Genomic DNA, 15,612 nt, shown 5'->3' with positions numbered 1-15,612 from the left:
CTGAGCGTTGGAGTTCGCACCCGCTTAAATAATAATAAAAAAAAAAAAGAATGGTGTGAGGTCACCGGTAAGTCTCCTAACCAGATGAGTGAAAGCCAATAGCTGAGCGCTGATGAAGATTCTGGGAAGGAGCCCATAGCCATAAAGGTTCCCAGGCTATTAATATCAGCTCACAAGTGTTTGCTTTGCCTTTACTGGTTATTATAGGAGAGGTCCCCCCCCCCCCCCCGCCCTTTCCCCTCCCCCCAAAAAAGATGTGGGGTCCAACCTATAATTACTAACCAGCAAAGGTTAAACAGACAGCTGCAACCTGATATTAATAGCCTATGAAGGGGCCATGGATATTGGTGCCCTCCCAGACTAACATCAAGGCCTCAGCCACCCCGGAAATGATGCATGTCAGCTGTTTTATGGCTGCCGATAACAAGCCCACGGGTTAGGCTTGGTTCACGTTGCGTTATAAGCAGTCTGTTAACGCCGCCAATAAGTCCTATGTCGGACACATCGGGGCGCCCCTAGGAAGAAGCGAAACGCGTGTCGGGCATCAGAAGGTTCAGCGTGTCACTCGGCACCATAACAGGGAAGCTGTGCATTCACAAGGTAATGTGTATAGATTGGGACTCCTATTTTTGGCGAGTTGATTAGCAGTATTCACGATTCACCATATGGTGCACCGTTAAAACTTATAGTGGATTGATTGGGGTCATTACACCTTAGTAAACCGTTTGGCATGGTTCATGATCAGTGTGGTTGCGGAGCATCCAGGCTTTCAGGAGTAGATTCATTTGTGTAGTGGAATTACTACATACATATATGATTTTGTCACAATTAGTATATATCTGCTCCACGCATTTAATACATTTCCCAGGATCCCTCTTTTCTCTGCCTCTCATGATCAGGTTTAAAACAGTTTGTTTACTGTAAGTAGTTAGTTGCATGAATAATTTATGAACAACATTCAAATTGTGTGAATGTCTATAACATTGCTAACTGGTATTGTGTAATGATTGTAGGGGCAGTAAAAGAGTTTTTAGTCCCAATTTTTCTCTTGTTTTGATATGCACATGGACCAGCTGACAATAGTCATTGGTTTGGAGGCACTATTTTATTGCTTTTAAAAACATGTAAAAAAAAGTTTAATCTTTTAATGAAAAAATAAAAGATACTTCTTGATTCAATTTGGTTTAATGGCCAAATGGTCAGTATGTTTAAACATTTGATGGAGTGCTGCCCACCCTATGTGTAGGAGAATGGGCCTGGGTTATAGGTTTATGGATTTTGGTAAATATAGAGTTGATGTTGCCATCTGTTATTGGTTGGTCATAGATTTTATCTGGTGTTAGCATTTTCCTAAAGGCCGAGTCACACATAACGATATCGTTAACGATATCGTTGCAACGTCACGCTTTTGGTGACATAGCAACGATCCCGCTAACGATCTCGTAATGTGTGACAGCGACCAACGATCAGGCCCCTGCTGGGAGATCGTTGGTCGATGGAAATGATCAGGACCTTTTTTTGGTCGCTGATCACCCGCTGTCATCGCTGGATCGGCGTGTGTGACGCCGATCCAGCGATGTGTTCACTTGTAACCAGGGTAAATATCGGGTTACTAAGCGCAGGTCCGCGCTTAGTAACCCGATATTTACCCTGGTTACCATTGTAAAAGTTTTAAAAAAACCAGTACATACTCACATTCTGATGTCTGTCACGTCCCCCGGCGTCCACAGGGTTAAAACTGCTTTCGGCAGGAGCGCTGCTAATGCATGCGCTGCTGCCGAGAGCTTCCTGCACTGACTGTGTCAGCGCCGGCCGTAAAGCAGAGCACAGCGGTGACGTCACCGCTGTTACTGCCGGCGCTGACACATTCAGTGCAGGGAAGCTCTCGGCAGCAGCGCGTGCATTAGCACCCGGGTAACCAGGGTAAATATCGGGTCACTAAGCGCGGCCCTGCACTTAGTAACCCAATGTTTACCCTGGTTACCCGAGTGCTGCAGGGGGACTTCGGCATCATTGAAGACAGTTTCAACGATGCCGAAGTCGTTCCCCTGATCGTTGGTCGCTGGAGAGAGCTGTCTGTGTGACAGCTCCCCAGCGACCACACAACGACTTACCAACGATCACGGCCAGGTCGTATCGCTGGTCATGATCGTTGGTAAGTCATTTAGTGTGACTTAGGCTTAAGTATAAAAATGGTGATTAAGAATGTTAAAGGTCTTAACAGTCCACAGAAAAGATCTTTTATGTGGAGGGAGGCGGTTTCCTCTAGATGAAACCTCTTTTGTGCCCAGGAAACTCATATTAACCATAGAGATGCTGGTAGACTGACAGCCCCATTTTCCACATGTGTTACAGGCCAATTATAAGAAAATAACAGAGCGGTGTAATGCTCCAATATGCTTGGATTCTGACTTACAAGGGAGATACATAACTCAAGTATGTTCCATTAATAATGTTATATATATCATTGTAGTAGTTTATGCACATAACATTTCTCAGTTAAACATTATGCGTAAGTTAATTAAAAATGTAAACAAAGTAAAACAAGGCCATGTCATCTACTGTGGAGATTTCAATTTAACACATGATCATGAATTAGACGGTTCATCACTTTCCAAAAGACACTCACCAAGTTGGCATCTTCAACCCTTTACCGACATCAGGTGTAATAGTACGCTGATGTCGGTATCCCCCGCTTTGATGTGGGCTCCAGTGGTGAGCCCACATCTTTCCCGGCACATATCAGCTGTTTTGAACAGCTGACATGTGCCCGCAATAGCCGCGGGTGGAATTGCGATCCACCCACGGCTATTAACTAATTAAATGCTGCTGTCAAACTGACATCAGGTCGGAAATGCGCGCACTGGTGACCCCCGTCACATGATCGGAGGTCATCGGTTCGTTGGCATGACAACCACAGATCTATGGTTGCCAGTGCCGGATTGCTATGAGCACCACCCAGTGGTAGGCGCTTATAGTAAATCAGCAATTCAGCTACATAAAGGCAATCTGACCATCACCTGTATGTAGCAGAGCCGATCGAGTTTTGCCAGCTTATTGAAGAATGGCAAAAGTAAAAAAAAATCTTTTTAAAAATATATATAAAAGTCTAAATCACCCCCCCTTTTTCTCCATTCAAAATAATAATTAAAAAAATAATCAAACCTACACATTTGGTATCGCCGCGTTCAGAATCACCTGATCAGTAAAAAAAAAAAAAAAGGATTAACCTGATCACTAAACGGCGTAGCACTAAAAAAAAGTTAAAACCCCAGAATTACGGGGTTTTTTTGTCGCCGCGACATTGAAATGCAAAAACGGGCGATCAAAAGAACGTATCTGCATCAAAATGTATCATTAAATACAAAAAAATAAGCCCTCGCCCAGCCCGAGATCACGAAAAATGGAGACGCTACGGGTATCGGAAAATGGCATAATTTTTTTTTTTTTAGCAAAGTTCGGAATTTTTTTTTCACGACTTAGATAAAAGAGAACCTAGATATGTTTGCTGTCTATGAACTCGTAATGACCTGGAGAATCATAATGGCAGATCATTGTTAGCATTTAGTGAACCTAGCCTAGCAAAAAAGCGTGGGATTGCACTTTTTTTGCAATTTGACGTACTTGGAATTTTTTCCCATTTTCTATTACACGACATGGTAAAACCTACTGGAATTGTTCAAAAGTACAACTCCTCCCGCAAAAAATAAGCCCTCACATGGCCATATTGACGGAAAAATAAAAAAGTTATGACTGGGAGGGAGAGGAGAGAAAAACAAACAAAAGCAAAAAAAGCTCTGAGGGGGATAGGGGTGAAGGGGTTAATTAATAAAGAAGAACTATATGATACTAGATGGTAGCCCGATTCTAACGCATCGGGTATTCTAGAATATGTATGTAGTTTATTTATGAAGATTTTAGAATACATTGAATACACAGGATTCGTCCGGCAGCAACCAATTAACGAAGCGTGGTTCAAATCCCGCGCCAATTCGCGGCCGGACTGCGCCTGTCGTTAATTGTTCGCGGCCGGCCACGTAGTATATAGCACAGCCACGTAGTATATAACAGCCCACGTAGTATATTGCACAGCCACGTACTATATAGCACAGCCCATGGAGTATATAGCACAGCCCACATAGCATATAACACAGGCCATGTAGCGTAAAACACAGGCCACGTAGTGTATAACACAGGCCACGTAGTGTATAACACGCCACGTAGTGTATAACACAGGCCACGTAGTGTATAACACAGGCCAACCAGTATATCGCACAGCCCACGCAGTATATCGCACAGCCCGCGCAGTATATCGCACAGCCCGCGCAGTATATTGCACAGCCCACGTAGTATATGGCCCAGCCCACGTAGTATATTGCACAGCCCACGTATTATATTGCACAGCCCACGCAGTACATTGCACAGCCCATGTATTATATTGCACAGCCCACGCAGTACATTGCACAGCCCACGTAGTACATTACACAGCCCACGTAGTATATGTCCCAGCCACGTAGTATATTGCACAGCCCACGCAGTATATTGCACAGCCCACGCAGTATATTGCACAGCCCACGCAGTATATTGTCCAGCCCACGTAGTATATTGCACAGCCCACGTAGTATATTGCACAGCCCACGTAGTATATTGCACAGCCACGTAGTAGTATATTGCACAGCCCATGTAGTATATTGCACAGCCCACGTAGTATATAGCAATGTGGGCATTATATCCCTGTTAAAAAAAGAATTAAAATAAAAAATAGTTTTATACTCACCTTCCGTTGGCCCCCGGATCCAGGCGAAGCGGTTACAGACGCTCCTCGCGCGCTCCGACCTCAAGAGTGCATTGCGGTCTCGCGAGATGATGACGTAGCGGTCTTGCGAGACCTCTACATCATCATCTCGCAAGATCGCAATGCATCGAGCGGTCACCGGAGCGTCGCGAGGAGCGGGAAAGGCCTGTTCTGGATCCGAGGGGCCGACGGACGGTGAGTATATAACGATTTTTTATTATTTTTTATTATTTTTAACATTAGATCTTTTTACTATTGATGCTGCATAGGCAGCATCAATAGTAAAATGTTGGTCATACAGGGTTAATAGCAGCGGTAACGGAGTGTGTTACACCGCGGCATAACGCGGTCCGTTAGCGCTGCCATTAACCCTGTGTGAGCGCTGACTGGAGGGGAGTATGGTGCGGGCACTGACTGCGGGGAGGAAGGAGCGGGCACTTTACCGCCGGCCTGTGCCCGTCGCTGATTGGTCGTGGCTGTTTTGCCGCGACCAATCAGAGACTTGGCATTTCCGTGACAGACAGACAGAAAGACGGAAGTGACCCTTAGGCTGTGTGCACACGATGCAGATTTAGTGCAGATCTGCAGCATTTTTTTCCGCGCAGAAACGCTGCAGATCCGCACTGTAATTTACAGTACAATGTAAATCAATGTGAAAAAAAAAAAGCTGTGCACATGGTACAGAAAAATCCGCGCAGAAACGCTGCAGATTTCAAAGAAGTGCATGTCACTTCTTTTGTGCGGATCTGCAGCGTTTCTGCACCCCTCCATTAATAGAAATCCGCAGTGGTAAAAACTGCAGAAAATCCGCACAAAATCCGCATTAGTTCCGCACTAAAACCGCATAAAAACCGCAGCAAATCCGCAGCTGCGGATTCTGCCAGGAGATGCGGATTTTTTGCAGAAAATTCTGCACCTCTTTTATAACGTGTGAACATAGCCTTAGACAATTATATAGTAGATTTGGAGAATCATTCATCTGACTGAAGAGACTATTCCTTCTTCTCATCTGTTCATAACACATACTCACGAAAAAGAGTTATTCTTGGTCAGCAGATCGTTTCTAGATGATATTGTACTCTCGCCCATAGGCCTCATTACATGGTCAGACCATGAACCGTTAGTGTTACATGTGGAGGAGAGGCAAAAAGTAGAGCACCTCCAAAAGAATATACAAGAATTTTTTCAAATTAACGCCAATTCAGTAGATAGTCCTTTCCCCTATGGAACTCACACAAGGCATACAGGCGAGGGATTCTTATTAAAATAGGCCATAAAATTAAACGAGAAAGGGATAAAAAAATTCAATGAAATTCTCTCTGAAATCTAGAATCTAGAAGTCTTAAACAAATGTTCCTTCAATAGAAAAAGAGCTGGTAAACCATGTAATCTTCTAATTCAATTCAAAGAATGTTTATTGTATAATTATGAGAGAAAGCTTCAAGAAATAAAAGCACATTATTATTCTCAAGACAATAAAGCTGGGAAATTATAAGCGAATAGACTAAAATCCAGAGAAATTAAAGCAAAAATCCCACATCTCAAAAATGGCCCTCAACAACAGAAATTATACAGCCCTGAAAGACATTGCAAATAAATTTAAGGAATATTATTCCCCACTTTATAACTTATCCTCTGCTCCTGACCATATCCCTCCCAATTTGTTCCATTGAGTCCTTCCTATCCAATCTTAGTCTTCCTTCTCTGTCTAAGGATCAGTTAGAACAGTTGAGTGCCCCTCTTACTAATGCAGAAATAAAAAAAACATCTTATCTCTACCATCACAAAGCGCCGGGCCCGGATGGTTTTTCAAACATGTATTATAAAGTCTTTATAGATCAGATAACTCCATATCTGACAGAGACCCTTCAGTATGCGGTTTTCCAGGGTTCTTTTCCCAAAGAGATGTTCTCAGCAACAACATTACCAAAACCCGACAAGCAGAAGGACATCCCACAAAATTTTAGATCCATATCCTTATTAAGGTACTTTCACACGAAGCGACGCTGCAGCGATAGCGACAACGATGCCGATCGCTGCAGCGTCGCTGTTTGATCGCTGGAGAGCTGTCACACAGACCGCTCTCCAGCGACCAACGATGCCGAGGTCCCCGGGTAACCAGGGTAAACATCGGGTTGCTAAGGGCAGGGCCGCGCTTAGTAACCCGATGTTTACCCTGGTTACCAGCGTAAAAGTAAAAAAAACAAACAGTACAAGCTCACCTGCGGGTCCCCCAGCGTCTGCTTCCTGACACTGACTGAGCTCCGGCCCTAACAGCACAGCGGTGACGTCACCGCTGTGCTTTCACTTTCACTTTAGGGCCGGCGCTCAGTAAGTGTCAGGAAGCAGACGCTGGGGGACGCGCAGGTGAGCATGTACTGTTTGTTTTTTTTACTTTTACGCTGGTAACCAGGGTAAACATCGGGGTACTAAGCGCGGCCCTGCGCTTGGTAACCCGATGTTTACCCTGGTTACCAGTGTAAAACATCGCTGGTATCGTTGCTTTTGCTTTCAAACACAACGATACACAGCGATCGGACGACCAAATAAAGTTCTGGACTTTATTCAGCGACCTCACAGCAGGATCCTGATCGCTGCTGCGTGTCAAACGAAACGATATCGCTAGCCAGGACGCTGCAACGTCACGGATCGCTAGCGATGTCGTTTCGTGTGAAGGTACCTTTAGTCCCACTATATGAATCCTTTTTTGCAGCTCCTGGCACTTAGCGTGCGCAGGCGATCGTGCGGACATAATAATCAGTCTCTGATCAGATGGACGCAGGTCACATGGACGGATTATTACGTCTGATGTCAGAAAGGGGGTTAACCTCTTCATGAACTTTGACGTATATATAGCTTGATGAACTTTCCTTCCAAAGGCTAAATCCCTATTTGACATCAAATCTAGCCTATATTGTCATGAAAAGGTATGGACCAAAGACCAGGTAGCAGCTCTGCAGATTTGCTCAATGGAGGCATTAGCCCTCTCAGCCCAGATGGCTCTGGTGAATGAGCTTTCAGCGATTCTGGAGGAGATAAAATTTTGGCTCTTAAATGCTTTGCAGACAACAAACTGAATTAACAAAGCAAACATATTTTTGGAGATCTTCCCTTTGTTGGGGCCACCATATTGTACAAAAGATTCTGATCTTTTCTCCATGCCTCAGTCTGTTTTAAATAGAAGAGAATAGACAACATCCAGAGCATGGAATTCTTCTTCTCTGCTATTTGTCGGATTCTGACAAAAGAAGGGAGGACTATCTGTCGAGACATATGAAAGAATGTTGTGACTTTAGGCAAGAATGATGGATCCAGGTGGAGAACTATCCTATCTTCCAGGATCTTAAGATAGAGTTCCTCGATAGAGGGGACCTGGGATTGCACTCACCCTTCTGGCTGTTATGACGACTAGAAATGCCACTTTCCATGACAGCTTATCTATATGCAATTGCATGCAGACATTGGTTTGAAGGGAAGCATAGAGAGACCCTTATGTACAATATTCAAATCGCAAGGTGGGATTCCATGGGATCTTCTTGGATTTACTCGGGAGGCAGCTGACAAATCTCTTTATCCATCTGTGTTCTGCCAGATTTCTATCGACACAGAAGCTCAAGGACGACACCTGGACCTTGAGGGTACTTCGTTTTATCTTTTTTGACAAGCATTCCTGCAAGAAATCCAATATTTTGGCAATGTCCGGATGGAATAGGTCTAGAGGAATGGACCCATAACATAACCTGAAGGTCTTCCAAATTTTAGCATAGATGGAATTAGTAACTTGCTTCCTGCTCTTATGGAGGATATGGATCACCCCCTCCGAGAGGTTTTAAGCTAACATGATTGAGGATTCAGAAGCCAAGCAGTTAGATGTAGGTTTGGAGAGGTCGGATGATAGATCGGACCCTGATGCAGCAGGTCGTGGACCGAAGGAAAAACCAGTGGACCCTCTATATTCGGGCTGTTTAGTTTCCCAAACCATCCTCTTTTTGGCCATATTGGTACTAGGAGGATCGTCTTGACATCTTCTGCTCTGATCTTCTGCAGTGTTTTTGGTAGCAATGGAATTTTAGAGTATGCATAGGCGAGACTGACCTTCCAAAGGTGGGCAAATACATCTACCCCCGGCTGAAGTGTCCTTGGGATCCAGGGAAAAGAATGGCTTTACTTTTGCATTTTGATGGTTTACAAACCAAATCTACCTCTGGATGATTCCTTTTTTCCATAATCATGTGGATTATATCTATTCAGACTCCATTCTCCGGGAAGTATATCAGTTCTGCTTAGAAAATCCGCCTGGAAGTTGTTGTAGTTCTTAAGTGGAGAGCTGACAAAGACAGGAGGGGATGTTCTGCATAGGGGAAGATTCTTACTGAAATTTTCTGCAGATTTTCATATCTTGGACTTCCCTGATGTCTCATGTGGGCCACTGTTGTCATGTTGTTCGCATTAACATGGGTTCCCTGAAGCAAGATGTTGCTGCATTGAGGGTCTGTTGTACTGCCTTTAAACTCCCTGAAGTTCGAGGACTGACTGGCAATCTCTTTTGACCAGTTTCCTTCGAAGGCCACTTGGGTGATTTCAGGTCCCCAACCTCTCTGAATCCATCATGATGTTACGCTTGCCAAATTTTCCAGACATAACCACCAATTCAGGGATGCTTTTACAAGGTACGGCAGGCAGATTCTGTTGTTGAGAGAACCCGGATATCTGTTACAGCGGGAAAGAATATAATTCTGCAGGATCCTTGTATGGGCCTGAGACCAAGGAACAAATTGAATACAGGATGTAATGGATCCCAGGACTGACTTAGCAAACCTTATAGAGACTATCTTTCGGTTCTTCAGGGACCCTTGATATTAACTGTATTTATTTCGCTTTTGGTAGAGAGGAGGTCTGCTTTTGGGAATCTTGCAGTATTTCAAGGAAAGTCTTTCCGGTGGAAGGACTTAGGTCTGATTTTTCCCGATTCATTAGCCATCCTAAAGACTCCAGAATCTGTAAAATCGACAGCAGATATTCCTTGAGCTATGGAGCACAGGGAGCCATTATTGAAAAAAAAAAAAAATCTAAGTAGGGGATAATACAGATGTCTTGTTTTCTTATGAATGCTACCACTTAGGTTATGAGTTTGTACAAAGTCGAAGAGCTGACGAAATCCCAAAAGGAAGGACGTTTAATTGACAATGATGGATCTTTTGTCTTTGTTTGACCACAAATCTCAGAAATTTTCGGTGGTAAAAAAGATGTATGGGCACATGGTAGTTCGACTTTAGAAGATCAATGGTTGCCATGACGAAATTCTTGCCTATCAGTGGAATCATAGATTTTATAGATTCCATCTTGAATCTTCTGTACATGACGATTCAGATGTTTCCAATTTAGTATTATTCTGTAAGCCCATGTAATTTTTTATAAAAAAAAATTTCATGTAGATCTTGAAGCCCTCACATCAGGATGCCTTGTAACTTTGGAGATGACAGATGTTATTTCTACTCTCAGAAGATGAAAACTCGATTTTTGCTCCTAACTCCAACCGATTGTAGAACCTTTTGGTCTAATGAGATTTTTGCCATCGTGAGAGAAATTTCGCAAGTCTACTTCCTATGCGCCTGGCATCATTGCCTCTCTTGGTGCCGTTTCTGGAAAATATTCTTTCCTCTTCCTCCTTTAGGATAACTCCACTTATCTAACTTCTCGCGGAGTTAGATAAGACAGAAGAAGATCTTATTGCTATCCTGACTCCGCTGACGCATCCGCTAAAAAAAAAAACCTGTAGCCCTTAGTGACCGGGTCATTTTTTAAAAAATTCTGAAGAGTGTCACTTTATGTAGTAATAACTGTAGAACGCTTCAACACATCCCATTGATTTTGAGAATGTTTTTTCGTGACACAGAATACTTGATAATGGTAAACTTAGGTTGATATGTTTTGCATTTATTTATAAAAGTATCAGAAATTTGACAAAAATGTTTAAAAAATAGCTAATTTTCAGAATTTATTGATTAGCCCTTTAATCCAGATAGTCACACCACACAAAAACATTAATAAATAACAGTTACGTCATGTCTACTTTACATAAGCACCATTCTAAAATGTTGTTTTATTTTGTAAGCATTTTAGAAGGTTTAAAAATGTAGCAGTAATTTTTTATTTTTTCAAGGAAATTTACAAAACTTAAATTTTTTAGGTTCAGTTTTTAAGGGACTTTGGGGGTACTGTATATTGTAAAAACCCCAAAAGGGATACCATTTTAAAATTCGCACCCTTCAATGTATTCAAAGTTAGTTTCAGGTAGCTCATTAACCCTTCAGGTGCTTTTCAAGAATTAATGCACAGTGGCATGACAGGAAAGAAAATTATTTTTACCGCCTAAATTTTGTTAACTTCTGAATAGGCCGCTGTAGCAGGCAGACTTTAACCCCTTCCCGACCTGTGACACAGCGTATGCGTCATGAAAGTCGGTGCCAATCCGACCTGTGACGCATATGCTGTGTCGCAGAATGATCGCATCCCTGCAGATCGGGTGAAAGGGTTAACTCCCATTTTACCCGATCTGCAGAGACAGGGGGAGTGGTACTTCAGCCCAGGGGGGGTGGCTTCACCCCCCCGTGGCTACGATCGCTCTGATTGGCTGTTGAAAGTGAAACTGCCAATCAGAGCGATTTGTAATATTTCACCTATGAAAATGGTGAAATATTACAATCCAGCCATGGCCGATGCTGCAATAGCATCTGCCATGGCTGGAGACCCCGATCTGCCCCCACCCCACCGATTGCCTCCCCAGTCGTCCTTTGTGCCCCGATCTCCGTTCCGCTTCCCTCCTCCCTCCTGTCGGCTCCCCCGGTCCTCCTGTCCGCTCCCCAGGTCCTCTGATCCCCCCCGTGTTCCGGTCCCACCCCCCCATACTTACCTAGCTCCGATGTCCCTCCCGGTGTCCGGCCGTCTTCTTCATGGGCGCCGCCATCTTGGAAAATGGCGGGCGCATGCGCAGTGCGCCCGCCGAATCTGCCAGCCGGCAGATTCGTTCCTGCACATTTTGGTCGCTGTGATAAGTTCTATCACAGCGATCAAAATAAAAAAAATAGTAAATAAATCCCCCCCTTTATCACCCCCATAGGTAGGGACAATAATAAAATACAGAAAATATAATTATTTTTGTTTTTCCATTCGGGTTAGGGGTAGGGTTAGGGTTGCACTTAGGGTTGCACTTAGGGCTAGGGTTGCACTTAGGGCTAGGGTTGCACTTAGGGCTAGGGTTGCACTTAGGGCTAGGGTTGCACTTAGGGCTAGGGTTGCACTTAGGGTTGCACTTAGGGCTAGGGTTGCACTTAGGGTTGCACTTAGGGCTAGGGTTGCACTTAGGGCTAGGGATGCACTTAGGGCTAGGGATGCACTTAGGGCTAGGGTTGCACTTAGGGCTAGGGTTGCACTTAGGGCTAGGGTTAGAATTAGGGTTAGAATTAGGGTTGCAATTAGGGTTAGGGTTGGAATTAGGGTTAGAATTAGGCTATGTGCACACGGTGCGGATTTGGCTGCGGATCCGCAGCGGATTGGTCGCTGCGGATTCGTATCAGTTTTCCATCACGTTTACAGTACCACGTAAACCTATGGAAAACCAAATCCGCTGTGCCCATGGTGCGGAAAATACAGCGCGGAAACGCTGCATTGTATTTTCCGCAGCATGTCAATTCTTTGTGCAATTCCGCAGCGTTTTACACCTGCTCCATAATAGGAATCCGCAAGTGAAATCCACACAAAAAACACTGGAAATCCGCGGTAAATCCGCAGGTAAAGCGCAGTGCGTTTTACCTGCAGATTTTTCAAAAACTGCGGAAAAATCCACACAAATTCGCAACGTGAGCACATAGTCTTAGGGTTAGGGTTGGAATTAGGGGTAAGACTAGGGTTAGGGGTGTGTTGGGGTTAGGGTTGGGATTAGAGTTAGGGGTGTGTTGGGGTTAGTGTTGGAGTTAGAATTGAGGGGTTTCCACTTTTTAGGCACATCAGGGGGTCTCCAAACGCGACACGGCGCCACCATTCATTCTAGCCAATCTTGCGTTGAAAAAGTAAAATTGTGCTCTCTCCCTTCCGAGCCCCGACGTGTGCCCAAACAGTGGTTTACTCCCACATATGGGGTACCAGCGTACTCAGGAGAAACTGATCAACAACTTTTGGGGTCCAATTTCTCCTGTAACCCTTGGGAAAATAAAAAATTGCAGGCTAAAAAATTATTTTTGAGGAAAGAAAAATGTTTTTTTATTTTCACGGCTCTGCGTTATAAACTTCTGTGAAGCACTTGGGGGTTCAAAGTGCTCACCACACATCTAGATAAGTTCCCTTGGGGGTTTAGTTTCCAAAATGGGGTCACTTGTGGGGGGTTTCTACTGTTTAGGCACATCAGGGGCTCCGCAAACGCAACGTGACGCCCTAAGAGCATTCCATCAAAGTCTGCATTTCAAAACATCACTACTTCACTTCCAAGCCCCGGCATGTGCCCAAACGGTGGTTTACCCCCACATATGGGGTATCAGCATACTCAGGAAATTTCTCCTGTTACCCTTGGGAAAATAAAAAAATCAGGGCTAAAAAATTTTTTTGAGAAAAGAGAAATTATTTTTTATTTTCATGGCTCTGCGTTATAAACTTCTGTGAAGCACTTGGGGGTTCAAAGTGCTCACCACACATCTAGATTAGTTCCTTGGGAGGTCTAGTTTCCAAAATGGGGTCACTTATGGGGAAGCTCCAATGTTTAGGCACACAGGGGCTCTCCAAACGCGACATGGTGTCCACTAATGATTGGAGCTAATTTTCCATTCAAAAAGCCAAATGGCGTGCCTTCCCTTCCAAGCCCTGCCGTGCACCCAAACAGTGGTTTACCCCCACATATGGGGTATCATCGTACTCAGGACAAACTGGACAACAACATTTGGGGTCCAATTTCTCCTGTTACCCTTGGGAAAATAAAAAATTCTGGGCTAAAAATCATTTTTGAGGAAAGAAAAATTATTTTTTATTTTCACGGCTCTGCGTTATAAACTTCTGTGAAGCACTTGTTGGTTTAAAGTGCTCACTATGCATCTAGATAAGTTCCTTGGGGGGGTCTAGTTTCCAAAATGGGGTCACTTGTGGGGGAGCTCCAAAGTTTAGGCACACAGGGGCTCTCCAAACGCGACATGGTGTCCGCTAACGATTGGAGCTAATTTTCCATTCAAAAAGTCAAATGGCGCGCCTTCCCTTCCGAGCCTTGCCATGCGCCCAAACAGTGGTTTACCCCCACATATGAGGTATCGGCGTACTCAGGAGAAATTGCCCAACAAATTTTAGGATCCATTTTATCCTGTCGCCCATGTGAAAATTAAAAAATTGAGGCTAAAAGAATTTTTTGGGTGAAAAAAAAGTACTTTTTCATTTTTACGGATCAATTTGTGAAGCACCTGGGGGTTTAAAGTGCTCACTATGCATCTAGATAAGTTCCTTGGGGCGTCTAGTTTCCAAAATGGGGTCACTTGTGGGGGAGCTCCAATGTTTAGGCACACGGGGGCTCTCCATACGCGACATGGTGTCCGCTAAAGATTGGAGCCAATTTTTCATTCAAAAAGTCAAATGGCGCTCCTTCCCTTCCGAGTTCTGCCGTGCGCCCAAACAGTGGTTTACCCCCACATATGAGGTATCAGCATACTCAGAACAAATTGGACAACAACTTTCGTGGTCCAGTTTCTCCTTTTACCCTTGGGAAAATAAAAAAATTGTTGCGAAAAGATCATTTTTGTGACTAAAAAGTTAAATGTTCATTTTTTTCTTCCATGTTGCTTCTGCTGCTGTGAAACACCTGAAGGGTTAATAAACTTCTTGAATGTGGTTTTGAGCACCTTGAGGGGTGCAGTTATTAGAATGGTGTCACTTTTGGGTATTTTCAGCCATATAGAACCCTCAAATTGACTTCAAATGTGAGGTGGTCCCTAAAAAAAATGGTTTTGTAAATTTTGTTGTAAAAATGAGAAATCACTGGTCAAATTTTAACCCTTATAACTTCCTAGCAAAAAAAAAATGTTGTTTCCAAAATTGTGCTGATGTAAAGTAGACATGTGGGAAATGTTATTTATTAACTATTTTGTGTCACATAACTCTCTGGTTTAACAGAATAAAAATTCAAAATGTGAAAATTGCAAAATTTTCAAAATTTTCGCCAAATTTCCATTTTTTTCACAAATAAACGCAGAAATTATCGACCTAAATTTACCACTAACATGAAGCCCAATATGTCACGAAAAAAATCTCTGAATCGCTAGGATCCGTTGAAGCGTTCCCGAGTTATTACCTCATAAAGGGACACTGGTCAGAATTGCAAAAAACGGCAAGGTCATTAAGGCCAAAATAGGCTGGGTCATGAAGGGGTTAAGGCCATTATTTGGCCATGAACTGACATGGAAAAACATCAGGACCACACGATCTCCGGGTGCCGATGGGGTTAAAGAGGAAGCCTCCACACTCAGTTAACCATCTAGATGCCGCAGTCACTAATGACAGCAGCATTTAAGGGGTTATATGACCATAATTAGTGCCATATGCAAATTTCCTCTTCAGAGAAAAAGAGGACTTGAACTCTATAGTGCCACCTATTGGAAGTAGCGATCCTACAAGTCACAATCAGCCCTTTAACGAGTCGTGAAATATGACTTAGGATAAGAGCCAAATCAGTATCTCAATTCGCAGACACAGTGAGATACTGATTTGGCTCTTATTTTCACTTGTTTGTACAAGTGTACTCGAAGAATGGATGAGGTTTAGAAAGCAAAACAGTGAAAGCGCCAAAT

The 15,612-nt window shown here is 43.6% G+C and overlaps 1 protein-coding gene across 9 annotated transcripts in view; it reads right to left on the bottom strand.

Moving 5' to 3' along the window:
* Nucleotides 1–15,612, bottom strand: part of GIGYF2 (GRB10 interacting GYF protein 2) — a 198,978-nt gene that overhangs the window by 73,864 nt on the left and 109,502 nt on the right. The gene's annotated exons all lie outside the window — the stretch shown is intronic.

Source organism: Ranitomeya variabilis, chromosome 2 (assembly GCF_051348905.1).
Source record: "Ranitomeya variabilis isolate aRanVar5 chromosome 2, aRanVar5.hap1, whole genome shotgun sequence".
Lineage (NCBI taxonomy): Eukaryota > Metazoa > Chordata > Amphibia > Anura > Dendrobatidae > Ranitomeya > Ranitomeya variabilis.
The sequence above is the reverse complement of the archived record's forward strand: the minus strand, read 5'-3'. Positions and strand labels throughout refer to the sequence as shown.